This window comes from Hippoglossus hippoglossus, chromosome 4 (genome assembly GCF_009819705.1).
Source record: "Hippoglossus hippoglossus isolate fHipHip1 chromosome 4, fHipHip1.pri, whole genome shotgun sequence".
In the NCBI taxonomy this organism is placed as follows: Eukaryota; Metazoa; Chordata; class Actinopteri; order Pleuronectiformes; family Pleuronectidae; genus Hippoglossus; species Hippoglossus hippoglossus.
Genome location: NC_047154.1, coordinates 18,183,612 through 18,200,511, shown reverse-complemented (window position 1 = coordinate 18,200,511; position 16,900 = coordinate 18,183,612). Strand labels below are relative to the sequence as shown.

General features: G+C 40.6%; 1 protein-coding gene across 2 annotated transcripts in view; it reads left to right on the top strand.

Annotated features, from left to right (window-relative positions):
- LOC117760416 (adhesion G-protein coupled receptor D2) overlaps window positions 1-16,900 on the top strand; it is an 85,592-nt gene that overhangs the window by 22,853 nt on the left and 45,839 nt on the right. The gene's annotated exons all lie outside the window — the stretch shown is intronic.

Below are 16,900 nucleotides of genomic sequence, written 5' to 3'. Positions count from 1 at the left end.
GTGTGTGTGTGTGTGTCAATTTTGTAAAGAACATCTTGAGTTTTTAATGTTTTGCCCTCATAAGCATTGTGTGTGGGTTTCTGTGTGTGTGAGAGTGTGTAACCACTTGTCACCACTGCCCTCAACCTCCTACGGACCAAGAAGTTGTTTTAATTTCTTATTTGGCAGAAACATTGAGAACAGCAGAGGTTGGATCCAGTTTCTCTGCCAGGCTTCCCCTGTCCTCTCCTCTGGACCCACACAACTGGTCCATTCAGAGCCTTTTCCCCCTCCTGTTTCCTCTCCATATTTCTTTTCTCCTGCTGCACCAAGTTGTAGCAGAGGCTTACCCAGTTTTTGAAGACTGATGACTGCGGCAGGAGGTGATATTTTGCCAATATTTAAGTTTTTTTTAATGTGACTAATTTAATGGTTGAAAGGGAAAGGATTTCCACACAGTGTAGTTTCTGACTCAGTGAAAAAGCACTGAAACAGCATTTAGACAATCAGCTATATGTACATTCCTATAATAATATTACTATTCAATGTCAATAAGAGATTAAACAAAAATATAATAAACAACACAATTTCACTATAAGCAGGTTTAAATGTAACTAACCCTAAAATCAAATATATTATTTTTCAATTATTTATACATTTTGAACATTAAATCTTCATATGTCTATAAGAAATAAAATTTTGACTAAATCCAGTAGAATAGTTTACACTGGTGGCCTCATCTGTAGTGTTTAGTGTAGTTCCCAGTGTGTCACCACACAAGAGGAAAATTCATTTAAATGCCAAATATCAGCAAACCATATATCGGTGCAGCCTTGGTCGTAGTCCTTGCCGCCTACTCGCACACTGTACATGTGTGCATACACATAAAGGGGCACGTGCAGGAGCAGACGCACGCATACAAACACACACACATGGCAAAGCCTCTATCACCATGGAGGGAAATGTTTTTCATTTTGGATTGAAAAAGCAGGAACCATATCCCCTCGTCGTCCTTATTTCCTCTGTAACATGATCGTGTTTGAGGAATCTTTTTTTATTGAAAGTAAAATCACTTTCTTTATTCTCTCTGTTGTTACTTCACGTTTTTTTTAAAGTGACTGGTACTAATATTACTACTAACTGATTAAAAGGAAATAAAGGAAATTAGAGGAAGGAAAAGAGCTGGAATTGTCAATCCTGGGCAGACAAAATTACACGTAATTAAATGAAATAATAATATATAATATACTAATATTTTACTTATGTAATGGTTTAAAATTTCCAGAATTAAAAACTTTACCACTGAAATAAATTAGGTCATAACTAATCTTTACCACACAGACATTAAATGTTAAAAGTTGCCTTTCTTTACACATCGAACACATTTTGAGATACACAATTTAATGAGATTATTGCAAATCATATTTAAAGAGAACAACAATATTTTCAAATGTTTGTAAAGGGGAAAAAAAACCAACAGTGCGAGGGTGATTAAAACTTTTAAGTTAATGTAATTATAGGTAAAGTCAGAGATTTATTTATAAATCCATATTTTAATTAGTGTCTTAAATAATTATGAGGTGGGTTGGAAAAACAAACAAACAAATGCATGACATGATTCTATGCATTCCCATTGCCTGGGAAAATAAATTTCCCTTTGAAAACAAGTCCACTGTTTGCGTTGCATCCTCAATTACCAGCCGCAGCATTAAAACAATATTCAAACGGGATACCAAGGTCAGCGCTTACTCCCACCACGCTCCTCTCTGAGATGGCACTTCTAATGAGGATGTAGCAAAGCTTTTTAAAGTAGTATATTTATAGTGTGTTTTGTCTCAACTTGTACTTATTTTTTCCCCTTTTCATCTTTTTCTGTATTAGTACTATTTGAACATTTGAGCAGCGTTAACTTTCGCGCTCTGTTGCACATTTCATACTGCTGCATGTATACCTACTTGAAGGCAAGATTTCGTACAGATGGAGGCTTAATTCAAGTTATTAGCATCAAGGTGTTTGTGTGGAAAGACACTCATATAAATGTTCACCTAAGTACACTTGGAATTAACTGAAAAGGAGTGAGTGGAAGAATCTGTTAAAACAAATGAACAAAATACGAACCGTCTTCTCTTTTACGGTAAATATTAAGTCTGGGAGCGCAGAACGGGACGAGGGGAAGTGAACAAGCAGCGGCGGTAATTCAGATGAGGGAGGACTGAGGGGTTTTTTTTGGGAGGGGGGGTGAAATACTATCGGAGAGATCAGTTTTTTAAAAAGCGAGCCTGGGAAAATAAAGCAGTGAGAATAATAGGCTTCCTGTCAAAAGAGGTGAGAGAATTCCTGTCATTGCTCATGCCGGCACCCCTAAGACCCCTCCTTGTGTTAAACCTGCTGGCATTTATTTGCCTTAGAATTACCTTCCAGCTCAATTTAGTAATAGCCTGTGTCATAAGAAAGCAAACCATTCCTTTTGCTCCAGCCTGACTATACCTGTGTGTGGCTCTTTGTGTGTGTGTGTGTGTGTGTGTGTGTGTGTGTGTGTGTGTGTGTGTGTGTGAGAAAGGGAGAGAGTGAGGGAGTACTAATTGCCTACTTTTTGCACTTTACTTTTCATTCATGCTTTGATGCATCTGTTGAAATGTGTATGTGGTTTCATGTTTGTGTGTGTGTGTGTGTATGTAAATGCATGTCAGCAGGCGTGTTATCCCATCAGCTGACTCCCAACTTCATGACCTCACTCCTTCACCAACACCCCCACCCACACACACACACACACACACACACACACACACACACACACACACACACACACACACACACACACACACAACCGACAGTGTCAGGAACAAGTCCGACACCCAAAATTACCCTTGTCGAAACAATGACCGTTCTATTTATAAGTTCACTGGCTTGCCTTTTGTGTTGGCCTACACTTCTCGTGCACACACACACACACACACAATCACACACACACTCATGTCATTGATGGCCGGTTTTGACTCAGTGAGTCCTTGTGTCCTTTGTCCTGCCACGTTGCACCAGATCTGTAGAGTTACTGAGCTTTGATGTATACTTTGCAGGTAATTAGTTCGAACTAGGTCAGCACAGGGCAAGAAAGCACAACCCTGTTGTTCTTTGAGTGGGTGGATGGCAGGGAGGTGGAAGGACTGGGTTGAGGGTGTCGGGAGGTTAAAAGCCTGTCAAATATCACTTCCAATTAGCAGGCGAGCCATTTTCCTTCTGCCGTGGTAAGGTTAGAGCAAATAAATGCTGCTGTCTCTTTAGATTATTTCAATATTGAAATAGAGATTACTCCTCTTTTAAACTGGCTCATATGTTTCGCATGGGTCAACATAAGACATTAATAAAAGCAACTTAAAATGTATGGGTCAATGGCGCTTAAAATACCACTCAGTTTACTCAGTTTTTATAGATTTTACTGTCAGATCTACTGCGGTTTAAAATGAATTTGATATTAGATGGTGTGTTTAATAGTTTGAGTCCCAACCGTAATTTAAGGTCCTCACCTATAGTGTAGTCACTGTCGTCCCCCCTGAATTATTTGGCAAATGATTGACGTGAGCCTGTACGGTACATCACGACCAAACCCAATAATGATGTTTTAATTTCTTTTTAAATGAATATATGTTTGAAAATATAATAAAATATAAATTTACCAGCCAATCCAAACACATTTTTTGGCAGTAACTCTATTTAAATATGAGAAAGGCCCCTCTATACATTTGATTTACGCTTCTGGCAGTAGAATATAATCAAGACAACTGCCCGTAAACATGTAGAAACCATTAGGAGACCATTTAGCACAATGTGAATCCCATGTAGAGATGATTAATGGACAGTGTGTGGATGTGTCTGGGGAGCAGGGCGGCTACCTGCGCTGTTTTGCTACCATTATAGCATTGTGTGAAAGTAAACAAAACAGTGGCGATGGGAGCTGGAGAACAACAGCTCTGGCAGCAGGACACTGATTGGGATGTTGATGCTGATCGTCCCTGGTGGCCTCTTGCCCTTCCTGCTGCGGCCTCTGGCTTGTCCCCCGACAGATACCTTGGGTCATTTCCTATGCACGTCAACGCACGCAGATATACGCTCTTCCCGCTGAGTGTTTACAGCCACATGCTGATTCCTATTAATCTGCTTCTCATCGGGGCAGGGTGGAGGAGGGGTCCGGGAGGGCTTGCGTTGGACTGGGAGGCCGCTGAAGTCTGGATGAAACATCCACACACACAACCTGAAAGTCCTATCTTGACAGATTGCACCAGGCCTGCACTCTTTTTTACACTGAGCAGATGTGGTCTCCCACTTGTTTTCCTTAGTAATTATCCCTCATTAAGTGAAAGCATGTGCCAATCAAATAGCTTGGAGAGCAAGAGCAGGGCCTGGGCCAGGGCAGAGAGAGAGAGAGAGATAGGGAGAGGGAAGGAGGGAGGGAGAGAGAGAGAGAGGGACGGAGGGAGGCAGAGAGACCTCTAGCCTCTTCTCCACAATTTTGAAAGCCCAGTGTCATTTCAGAGTCATTACTAGATTAAAGCCTTTCTGTGGAGCTGAGCGGCAGCAGCTGCAGCGCTGGCATTATTATGGCTCATTTGACTTTCCAGTGGAAACAAATTTGATGATTATCATATTTAACACTTGCCATGTTCAATTAAAGCTTAATGCCGCGCAGACTTTTTAATCTCACGAGGGTATTTTTCTGTCATTCGCTGCCTTTGCCATTAAGGCCTTTTGTCATTTTGGGAAATAATGAACAAGTTCTGATAAAACGAGAAGTGTTTACATAAACATAAATAATCAGAAGACTTGAGATGTTAAATTCTAACCCTAATAATTTCCAAGTGAAAAACAACAGTCAAGTCTTCATCTCCTCACAGCCTGCAGCCACTTTGGGAGAGCTGTTAAAATAATGAGACAGGTTTCACTTATCAGTCTCTATGTCATTTAATAATTGTTGGTTTGCTGGTTTAAACGCCTGGTTATTTATCTCACAAGCTCATAAAAGAGAATTGCACAATGATCGTCACCATTGTAGGAGTCAAGTCTGTAAGGTAAGTGCAAGCCAAAGAAACAGACTCTTTATTTGAAATTGGGAACAGGGATAAAATGCGAGCAGATATAAAAATGCATTGGACATGAAGTTGAAACCGACAACTTTTCAATTTATCCCCCTACTAATTCCCAAGTGGTATCACCGCACTTACAACTTGGCTTTCACCACTTCTGTCCACCGCTAGAAACAACCTTGAAAATCCCAATTTGAACTAGAAACCTCATTCTTAGTCCTGATAAAGATTATAATACCTGATTGTGTTAATACATTGGTTCTGTCTGATCTAGTAGAAATAAAAACTGAATGACTGGACCATCTCTAGTCCTGAAGATCTCTTTATATGATTGGCCTTCGGGATTTCAGTGGGATACAGCATCAGTGGCTCGGGGTTCGTATGAGAGCACTGATGAAGTGTTTCATCAGACTTTCTTCTCTGGTGGTAAGAGTTACCACGGTTGTTTCACCATTCACCATTTCTGCTACTTGAGCTACAGCTACTGGGGAAACCAAAGTGGTATTCTCTTTTTGTTTTAGTTTTACAGTAGCAGACACATTTCCTTTGTGCTGTTAATCAAGCCGTTGGCCACCCTAAGTTTCACGGGTGGTAACGAATATGATTGCACTGTGATGTTCAGGTTGCTGTTTCCAATGATACGTCAGAAATTCTTTGCCAACATGAATCAGAATTAGTTGATTGTGTCATGAGCCATTTCTGAGTTTGTTTTGGGGTCTTTGTGCCTTCTAGTGGTCACACAGAGTCTTTTGCAGCTTTGAGTCCATCCAAACACTTTCTGTATCCAATATTACAATAAATTACAGTAAACTTCAAATCTGAAAATGAGTTATCACATTAAAATCTAAAAATTAAAAATGATGGATGAACTACCAAAATCAAAAGATAAAAAAAATGTAATCCGTGTTCCCCCATCATGCATTTTAGACAGTGACAAAAACACAAGTGATCCTCGCAACAAAAGGGGGGGCTGGGAGAGCAGAGACAAATCCATTCCAAAAAACAAGAGAGAGACTAAAAGCAAAAAAAAACAAAAAACGAAGATATATGAAGTCTTCATGTCGATGAACTACCATTCATTTTCACTTTGAAGTCCCGCGAACCGTAGTGAAGTGTGATTGCATGTGACAGTCGCCGAGTCTGCCGGTTTATCATGATGGATACACCCTGCCACTGCGGCGGTGCTGTGGCACACATGTACACGCATGCACACGCTCAAGCATGCACATGCATAGACTAAGAGACACAGAAGTGTTTAAAATGTTTAAAAAAGGTGACACTACAGGTGCATTGAGCTACATTGTGAGGATATTTGGAAGCAATCAGGGATTGAAACTTTCCCTGCTTGCAGACATCTCTTAATGTGACTCACTTGAATACAAATATTATTGCTCACAGTCAGAAATAGTATCTTTGAAAACATATTTAATCATATCCGAATAAATCTATTTATATTTATATATCCATAGCCCCAGACACTCACAGACAATTTGCACGTCTAAATAAGTGAAAGATTTTCTCTCTGTCTATCTCCTCTTCTCTCTCTCCCGTGCTTGTAAGGACACACATCTCTCACACACACACACTCACCGACACACTTCTTGATCTGGACACATGCCATTAACCTCAGCTTGGCTCACCTCAGCTGGGAAACAGGAGAGCAAACGCATCCCATAATGGAGCCCGGAGCAATCTTTTTCCCTGTTTTGTACCCAAAAGCAACTTGTTCAGACTTTGCATATTGCATCCATTTGTCATTGTTAGTCAAGGGCACTGCAACACTGTCTTGTCAGTGGCACAGTTCTAGGTGTTCTGTTATTGTGCATTTCAAAGGTGTGTGTGTGAGTGTGTGAGTGCCCATGTGTCTGTCAGGTGATTTTAAATTTGTTTTCATGCCTATAAATGTATGCATATGAAAAACTGGACACCCCAAGGGACCAAGGGCAAATATTCCATTGTTCTTTGAGGGAAGTACTTTTTATGCAAAAAACACATATTTGTTCCTGTAGGTTTTGGTGGACTTGCAGTAGAAAATGATAAGCACGGTCTCTGTCGTTGTGCCCAGGGGAAAACGTTTCTTATCCAACATCAGTTTAATTCTTGGAAACTTTACTTACCGACCAGTGCAGTGGCCATTCTGAACCTGCCTGTTTGGAATGGGCTTGGCCTGTGCTGGTTGCAGCTTTCTTTCTGGAACTGTAAAAGTGACCTGCAGTACTTGAGCTGTGGCAAGTACAGAGCGTCTGCAGGACTCAATCCACAGAACCCTGAAGCTTTGCCACCGCTGCTGCACAAAGAGTTGTTCACCTGTTTATTCAAAGTTCAGTGAAGCTGGACTCAAAGCGCAGAACCCTGAAGTAGAGAATCAGTGGTTTCCATTGTTATGGACAATTAATCCCTTGCGTTGATGAGCAGATCACTGGTCGTCTGTTTATTCAAAGTTTATTAGTTTTGAACATATATTCCGTGTCCAAATTGCATGAGATTCAACACTTCACGTCCCAGGGCCTTTAACAATACACACACCACATATGAAGCTGAAAGGATGAATGGTTCTCCAGATATATGAGCCACAGACAACAGACAGAGATCAGAGATTCCTGGAATTATTAGACAGATTAGTGTTTGCGGGTGGGAAACCAATTAGGGGCACCTGCTCTGCAGCGGTTGTCTCAGGGTAATAGTGCACATAATTTCTTCCTTGTATATTTTATAAATGTATATATTAATACACAGGTAGCATAATTTCATCCACAGCCTCCGACCACACTGTCAGCAGCAGACAGTAAGTGTTTAAATGACTAAAATAATAAACTCACATCGAAAAACTTTATCACCTTTATTTCCTCGTTGCCTCAACTCCATCCTTCTTGCACAGTTTGAATGCCATGTTAAATATTGCTTCAGCCCTGCTCATCTATGGAAAGTGAGGAGTTTAATGTGAAAATACGTCTGGTATGTGTTAAACTGTGGAGTATTTTAAATGGTCCGAAATGTCCTAGGGGGATGTTATTGCTGCCAGTGATTATCAGTATTAAATCAACTGTGTTTATGTGTCTGATGGATGCATTTGGGTTAGCTGGTGTTAAATTGTTGTAGTTATTTATTTTTCTTGTTGTATTCATTCTAGTTTGTGTATTTCTGAAGAAGCTCTGTAACAGTGTCTGCACAAACCCATATGTAGGTGTGTCTGAATGTGAGTAACTGTTGTTAGGAGGGAGGGTGCACACAGGATTTCTGTGTTTGTGCGACTGTGTTTTTGGGTATAAACGGTTTTCATATATCTGAATGTTGTAATGTACTCTATTTATATGTATACGCATCATTTCAGTGTCCGTGTGTACGTATGATGCATATGGGAGGTTCAGTAATCCGAGCATCTCATGTAGAGTGCAACAGAGTGTGTGTCTATGCAAGTGTGTGTCCGCACATGTCTCTCTGTGCAGTTTCTATGAACCCAACCCAGTCCCCAGCTGCTGTTGCTCAGAACTCGCTCTTTTCCAACATTTTTTTCCTCAGTCAGTGGAAAACTATGCAATTAGAAAACACCCCGTGAGATTGACAGTGGGATCACATGCAGTTTGACAAGGGGGCGCCCCAGAAAGCCCCGTCAGATACCTAAGTATTTTTAATTAAACAGCTCTCTGCACTGGCAGCGGGCTTTCCCTCTCCAGTTCAAAGCCTCCTGCTCTGACCCATGTGTTAAAAGTTTGTATCAGTTTTCCATCGCTCTGTTTTGCTTGGCGCCAAAGACACGCACCCCAAAATTGTCTTGTTTAAAAGCTAGTTTGTTTACAATTCACTCTCTTTCTCATTCTCTCTCTCTCTCTCTCTCTCTCTCTCTCTCTCTCTCTCTCTCTCTCTCTCATACCCCACCCCCCCAATTACCATGTGTGCAGTGTGATCAGGTTCAGGGTGTGTAGCTGTACCCACTCCCGTTGGTCTCAGACCCAGTTTTTCTAAATGCTTTGAAATTGAGTTAATCTAAAGGAAAACTAAAAGTGCAATTGTGTACCAGTGAAATTAACAGATCTGGCTACAAAAGCCCTTCCCCCTCACCCTTCCGTTTTATTTAAACGTTAAAACAAGTAAAATAGAGTGCTCATCTGTTACTGAGGCACTTCATCAATAACATTTGTCCGTCTGATGTAAAATCGATATGACACACACTGACACAATGCCGGAGCAATGGTAAATGTGCCGTCATTTGTCATCGACTGGCAATAAAGATATGTCACAATTGATTTTACCCCCCCCCCCCCAAAACACACACACACACACACACACACACACACACACACACACACACACACACACACACACACACACACACACCCTCTCTTGATCTTTTGCAGTAGCAGTAATAGAAATAAAACGAATGCTTCTATGAGTGAAGCATGGTCAGTCTTGCCAAACTCAATTAATACTGGAGCGAGGGGTGGTAATGGTTTGAGGGTCTGTTTGTTGTGTTTTCATTGGGATGCCCTGCCGAAGATGTTAAAAAAGAAAAGAGGGGGTGGATGGGTGGATGGATGGGTGGATGGTTGGATGGATGGGTGGATGGTTGGATGGATGGATGGGTGGATGGGTGGATGGGTCTCTTCTCTGGAAGGAAGGTTTTCTTTTGATCTCTGCTTAATATAAATTACTTAAACTCTTCTCTTCTTTTCCCCTTGTTCTGCTTTCTTAACTTCATTTTGGGTTTAGCTCTCAAGTATCTTCAGCTTCACCATTAAAAAATAATTCTGGATTTATGGATCTTAAATCATGTCTAGATTAACCAGATTGATGCTGTATTTACTTGAATGCAATTTAATTTACTTACTTATTTACTTTACCTAAGTGTTAAAGACAGCTCTGACCTATTTTAAAAACTTGAGGGTATCATATTGATTTTTAAAAATAGCAATTACAGTACAAAAACTGCAAACGGCAGCAAATGTGAGCAAATAATTTGTGTGCATTGCGTACGATTTTAATTTCATATATGTGGTTGTTTCATGAGGCTCTAGTGTGGGTGTGTGTGTGTTCCACACAGTGACCGCTGTGTGTATGTTTGTGTGTAAGACTTGACATCGCAGTTTGTTGCCACCGGGTTGTGTACTCAAGTTGCGCTGGTGGTAGCGAGCAACATCTGTTTTGGGCTTGTTGTTCCTCTTGGCTGCTTTTCAATTGGATTTCCTCAAGCAGGGCCAAAAGCTGTCACCTCTGCCAGGCTCTGTTAGCGATCACCGCCGGCCCCTATATTAAGTAGGTGGTTCAGGGCTAAGCTAATAACTCTCCCTCCTCTCCTGAGCCATCACACACCAGTTCTGGTACTGCTGCTGGCCTCAGCGTGTGCCTGTGTGCCTGTGTGCCTGTGTGCCTGTGTGTGTGTGTGTGTGTGTGTGTGTGTGTGTGTGTGTGTGTGTGTGTGTGTGTGTGTGTGTGTGTGTGTGTGTGTGTGTGTGTACTCTCAGTTTTCCTCTCTTGCTATACACCCTGTACAGTCAGGCTGGCTTGGGGGTCCCCTCCTCAACGTGACAGCCCAAATGACTGGATATTTGTGTGGGAAAGAAACAGAGTCCTAATAGCTCAAAGAATGACTGATCCACTTTCCCTAATCACGTACAATAGGATGGAAACAGGAAGAATACTTTGACCTCAGACCCACCCTCACACACAGACTATATACTGTAATTCGTCATTGTGAAGAGAATTAAATCATGAGTTTAATGAAACAGGATGAAAATGAAGGATTGTTTCAAAGGCTGTGGAACTCTTAAAAAAAAATATATAATACTGACATCATCTTCTTCTTCTCATCATCATGATTGCATGTATTTACACCCAGTTTCACCAGTTAGGTAAACCTGTAAGGTCGTTTTCAAACCTGAAAGTCCAAACTTAGGTGCATGTCTTTGGTTTGACATTTGGTTTGACATTGCAATTTAGAGTGTGCACCAAAGAATTTTGTTTGATATACATGCATCCTGTCGTCATCACTTTACTGGACAGCAACTTGCCATTGGTTTGTTGATGGACACGTGTCTGATGTTGATGTGATGTCAATTTGACCGGTCTTAGTCTTTCAGTTTAAATGAAGAAAATTAATTAACCAGTTCTTTTCATTTATTTCCTTGGCACTGTAATTATCATTATGGTGTGACTACCAGCAACAATGGGAGGCCAAGACTGCAAGCAATCCACGCGTCTGGGCAACAGAAACGAGGCATCTTTTTCTTCTTCTATTGCTTACTGCTGTGTCAACTTCCTACAGTTGGTTCGAAAGTCCAAACTACCAGTAAAAGTGTTTTCACACTGCAAACCAACCAAACCATGGTTAAGTTTGATCGCAAACAAGATCACCTCTTTTGGTCAGACTCAGTTTTGGTGTGTTGATCCGGACCCTGGTCCGAGGAACCTTTCACACCTGTTATTTTGGTTCCAGACTAAACAAGGTTGATGTGAAAGCACCCTAAATACATAATTAGGATTAAACGTTTTCGTATTTGGATTTCGAAAACTTTTTTGGGCCTGAATAAAAAGTAGCATCAAGTTGATTTGGTTTGTATTTAGTTTTTCCACTGAACTTATTACCGTCTTCCCTCCTGCTTGGCCTGAGCAAAGCTCATCTGGGTTTTGCAGAGCTTCTATTGCGACGTGTTTACCTCATCACCCTGACAGAGTAGCGGGCTGCCCGTCTACCTGCCTGTCTGCCTGCCTCTGTGTGTGCCAGCTTCTCCAGGCCAGCTGGAGCAGTTACACAGAGCTGGATTTGAACTGAGGACCTGCAAAGTATCAACTCCTTATTTCACAGCCCTGACAGACACTTTGATTTGACGTGCCATGGGCAGTTAAAGTGAAAGTTATGTATACATGTTAATTAAACTGTTTATGCGTGGAGGGGTCAGAGACATTAGCAGGTCCCAGTGCAGAAGTGTGAATTTCTTTTCTTTTTCCTCCATCACAGCGTTTTAACCTCTTCTGTCTCTCATTTCCGTAATGATTACCAGGTGCGAGGGCAGCATTTCTCTCTCCCCTTTTTTTGCCAAGTGGGGATGCAGATAGCTCTATTTGTGAAAAGTGTCTCTGTGTGTTTGAATTTAGGCCGGGGGTATTTGACGTCGGGTCCAACAGCTTTCACTTCAGGCATTAGGACACACTGAGGCCTGGAATTCTCAAAAATGCTGAGGTTTTGGTTTTCAGCGCGTTAAGATTAAGCCGGTCTGTCCAATAGAAAGATGCCATTTGTGAAAAGGTGATACCGTCTCTTTTTTAATTTTTGATATAGGATTATATGTGTATAAAACATTTTGACACAGAGTAATACCAGGGCCTGATGTTCGACCGTGTGGTTTACAGTTACTCCAAAGAAATGAACACAAGCATAGCTATATATCAATGATGACATTTTTTCTCTATATATATAAACCGATACTTAATTTATGCATATTTGTCATGATAGAGTTGCTCAAATGACTGACATTGTGTTTTAGTAAAAGCTGAACCTAGTTCCCCTCAGAGATGACGTAAAGCATGATATTTTAAAAGACCATTGCTGTACATTTCTGACCATTCATTTAGAATCATATATGCTGTAGATGTGCATTAACAGAAACCATATGGCACTTCTACCTACATCATACTGAGGATGGGCAGATGACAAAATACATGAACAGTAAACTTAGACCTTTAAGAGATGGCCGATCATAAGATGGTCCACATACTGTATCCAGAAATGATTGGAAACGCCTCCTCTGCTAACGGACCAGACAGACACAAGTGTGTGGACCCAAGGGTTAAAGGGGCCCATGTGTACAGTGGCTTTATTAACATTTCTTATAGGAGAATCAAAGATTTAAAAAAAAAAAATGGCCCACAGTCCCTCTCCTGACACTGAAGACATCTTATTGGGTGTGATCATCACAGGTAGCTACAGGCTCTACAGTACTTTAACATTTCTTTTGATTAGTGAGCTGATGAAATCATTACCCTGTGTTAGTCATGGCAGTGACTGCCAATATAGACTTCAAACAGCCTCACTATTTCCTCGTGATTTGAATCTCACTACCAGAAACCATTTATTTCTAAAAAAAATACACCATCAGAAAAAGTTTATTACACAAAAGTCATTATACCTCTTGTTAAACTTATATGCACATCATTGTGCAAAAAGAGGCAAGGTTGACAGCAGCTACAAATTCCAGAAAGAGAAAGAGGAGGAGTTGGGTTAGGGGACTTTTACCTGCCAGTGTTGCCTGTAACTTCACATGTATGGGAGGTTGATGGAGATAAGAGAGGACGGTACAGGGGCAATTAAATAAACGTTCTTTTGCTCGATTCTATTGAAAGATTTTGTAATGATTTATAACACAAACAAAGGTGTATGGACTAATATCGTGCATGTGCATTAATTTGTGTTGATAGCCTAATATAGTAGAGTGGAAGGGGGCATGTACAAAACAGGTGAATGTCTGAATGCAAAGTAAAATTTCTGCTCATTGTCACAAAATAAAAAGGAAGTTCTTCATAGTGACCTTACAGTGAGCTCACTGACACAACAGTTCATGTGCTGTGGAAGCTTGTTGCAGATGTATGGACTTAAACAAGGATTTATCAGTGGTCCAAGCTGGTTGTAGAAGTTTGCATGGTGAAGTCTGTTAACACCGACAGATTCAATTTGTACCAGTGTGGTGATGGAGGATTTCCCAGCGTCTTTCCAATATTGCCGTGTCTTTATTTCGGTTGACACTGGACTAGTTACAGTGTCTGTGAAACTTGCCAGTTCCACTGATTCAGTTTCCTGTTTCCTTAGTTGCATGGCTGTCTTTAAAAACAATGCAAAACCTTAACAGGGGTATTGAAATGTTTGAATGTTTAATGGAAATAGAAACATCAGATATAGAATACACACTGCATGTTGAAGCATTAATGACTGTGCAAGTAGGGCTTGAATCTATATGCATCTTTTTCTTGATTTTCAAATTTTCTTATTGGTTCTTGTCCAATTAATTAAAAGTGCAATGATACTGCATTTAGTTATGTTATATGTTGGTTGTTAGCTGCCACTCGTGTGCTTCTACAAAGTGGTTGTAACGAAAAGGTCACAGGCTCGATGTTGGCTGCTACAAGTGCATCAATCAACAGCCTTGTAGTCTATGGAAAAGTCTCCTTCAGCTAAATACTGATCTCTTCTTACTCCCTCACTTTATCTCCACATACAAGAACCTAAGGGGCCTTTCACATAAATAACTAAGTACTTGAAAGGCCCCTGATCTGTTCTGCTCTCTGGCAACTGACTCAGTTAACATGGAAATAAAAAATCGTAGCTGCATTTCCCCCTAATAAAACAGGAGCCGTCAATCTAAACAGACGGTAACAATCATTTACTTACCAAAGATTAGCTCTTGTAATTAATTTCACATTTTCATCACCAGTGCTTGATGGATCATCTTAAACATTTAATGCACTCAGCTGATGCTTTTAGTAAGAGTGAGTTACAAGGACCCCGGCGGTAGAATGTGGCAATGGAGGCTGTCAGCGTCACGAACTGTCAGTAGTAAACAGGATGAGGAGGAGCGCATCCTGCTTTAATTGAACTAAATTAGTTGAGTTCTTGCAGGTGAATCGATCTTTGACTTTGATTTGTGTTTTTCTGCTTTTGCAGACAAAGTCCTCTGACAAGAGAAAGCCTTGTTCATTTGAACAGACGCTGCTTTCTGTCTTCCTCTGCAACACAGCACATCTCTCTGGGGTAATAATGTTTTTGGTCAAACACAGTGTTTGTTGGCTTTAACTTTTTAAACATACAATTGTTCCCTAATTAGCTGGATGCTAATTAATTTATGCTCCCTTGTTTGATGTACAGTATCGCAATACTTTGAAAGCAACTGTGTTCGTTCTTTGCATAAATTTTTTGCACTTGCAGCTGAGTTCAAAAGAATCTGGACTGGGTTTAGAAAAGCACACATGCATTTAAATAATGCGCCCCATTTTCCGCCTCTGTTTGTTTTTAGTGGGAATATTAATGAATTAACATTTTAAACAATCCATCTTTATTGTTGTTCTGCCACTTATTTTTAACTCAATTATATTTTAATAGATCATTTTTCCTAATGTGCACAGCATGTTCTCCCCACTTTGTTCACTACACAACAAAAGATTAATTGCAAATCAGAGGAATGATCAAAAACATGATAATCAAATTGCAACAATAAGTTGGAAATTGCAATTCTAATGCAATACAATAGGGTATGTGTTGCAAATTAACCACCCACTTGTCTAGTATTGTATGTGTGTGCCTGCGTACGTGTGTCTGGGTACGTGTTCATACATGATAAACAATATATGCAATACACTGCTTGTGCTTTTAAAGTCATTGTAAATGAACACCATAGGTTTATAGTGGCTTACTCCATTGTTTGACATGTTTATTAACACAACTGAAAGCCCTCTCACTACACTCTAACAATAATGGCATTCCTCAGTATCAGTAGTGCTGCATTGATCAGGATGCCTTTGTCTGTGATGTGTAATTCAAGTGGTTTTATGTGACTTTAAAGTTTTCAGTGGGTTACTGATCTCACATAGAAATAAGACAACGGAGCCAGCTTCCTTGGCGGCAGGTGCAGTTACAGCTTTATTCCAAATTGTTAAATAATAAGGTGACCTGCGAACTAAAATCATTAAACATGTGAAACATTTGGAGTAAAAATGTCAAATAACACACAACCAGTTTTAACTTGTATTGGTAAACATGGTCACAACTTGCCATGTTATGAACGTGTCTAAAACGGCTCTTGTGCTAAAGATAAGATTAGACAAGATAAAATCCTTTGCATATTCCACTATGGGGTTTGATATTGGCATCTTTGGAATCATTGCCATTCTTTACATATATTTGTATCAGTAATATCAGTATCGGTATCTGCCCCCAAACATCCATATCGGTCAGGTTTTGCTTTGTAGACCTTCACAGCCAAAACATGTTGTGATTGTTTTTCTTCTGTCTCTGAACTGTTGGAGCGTTGAGAGTTAAAGAATGAAGCAGATGGTGAAGTTTGAAAGAATCAAAACTCAGCTGTAGTAGTTCTTATGCAAACTCTGGTATTGGTAAACAAATGTATTTATCCCGCCGTCATCATATTGTGCGATGGAGCAGCAAATATTCCTTTTAATCCTCACATTCTCACATGCAGTTGAAAGTAAGAAATATAGAGATCAAATCATAGATCTCAGCGTCAGATTCCTTGTTTTGCCAGTTGTCGGCAGCATGTCAGAGACCAGCAGCACTGTCAGTTTAAAGAGGATGGATGCCTTAAGGTGTCACCTGACAGCCCAACGGACACGGCAATTCAGTCCCTGGAGGACGGGAGAGCCGCCAGCAGGAGGGGAATGGGCAGTAGCTGGGGCTAGAGGTCGGCATCGTCGGCCATCGCCAGGCCTGTCACTTTGAATGGGCCCCCAAATCATGTTGTCAATGGTGATGCATCGAGATCTCCCTCTGGCAAAAATTGGATGCTCCAAACTCAACGTGATTGATGCGTTGACCAGGTTGTGCCTGCTTGTCCTCAGGATGTGTCCTTACCCTCGTTTGAAGATGAAGCAACTTAGACACAGCGGTGAAAAGGGGAGAGATGTACTTCTAAAAGTTTTTTTTACTTCTTCTAATTTTTGTGTTAGCTAGACCGACGTCGTCGTATGATTGGGCGAATGAAAGAATCTACTGTATCCATCAGCCTTGAAATTTATAAGATTTTACCTGCCTTTTCATTTTTCTTGTTACATCCTTTGTGGCACGGTTCAATCGGTGCGCGGAGAATGTTGTTCTCACTGTTTCCATTGACGGGACAGGAATACAT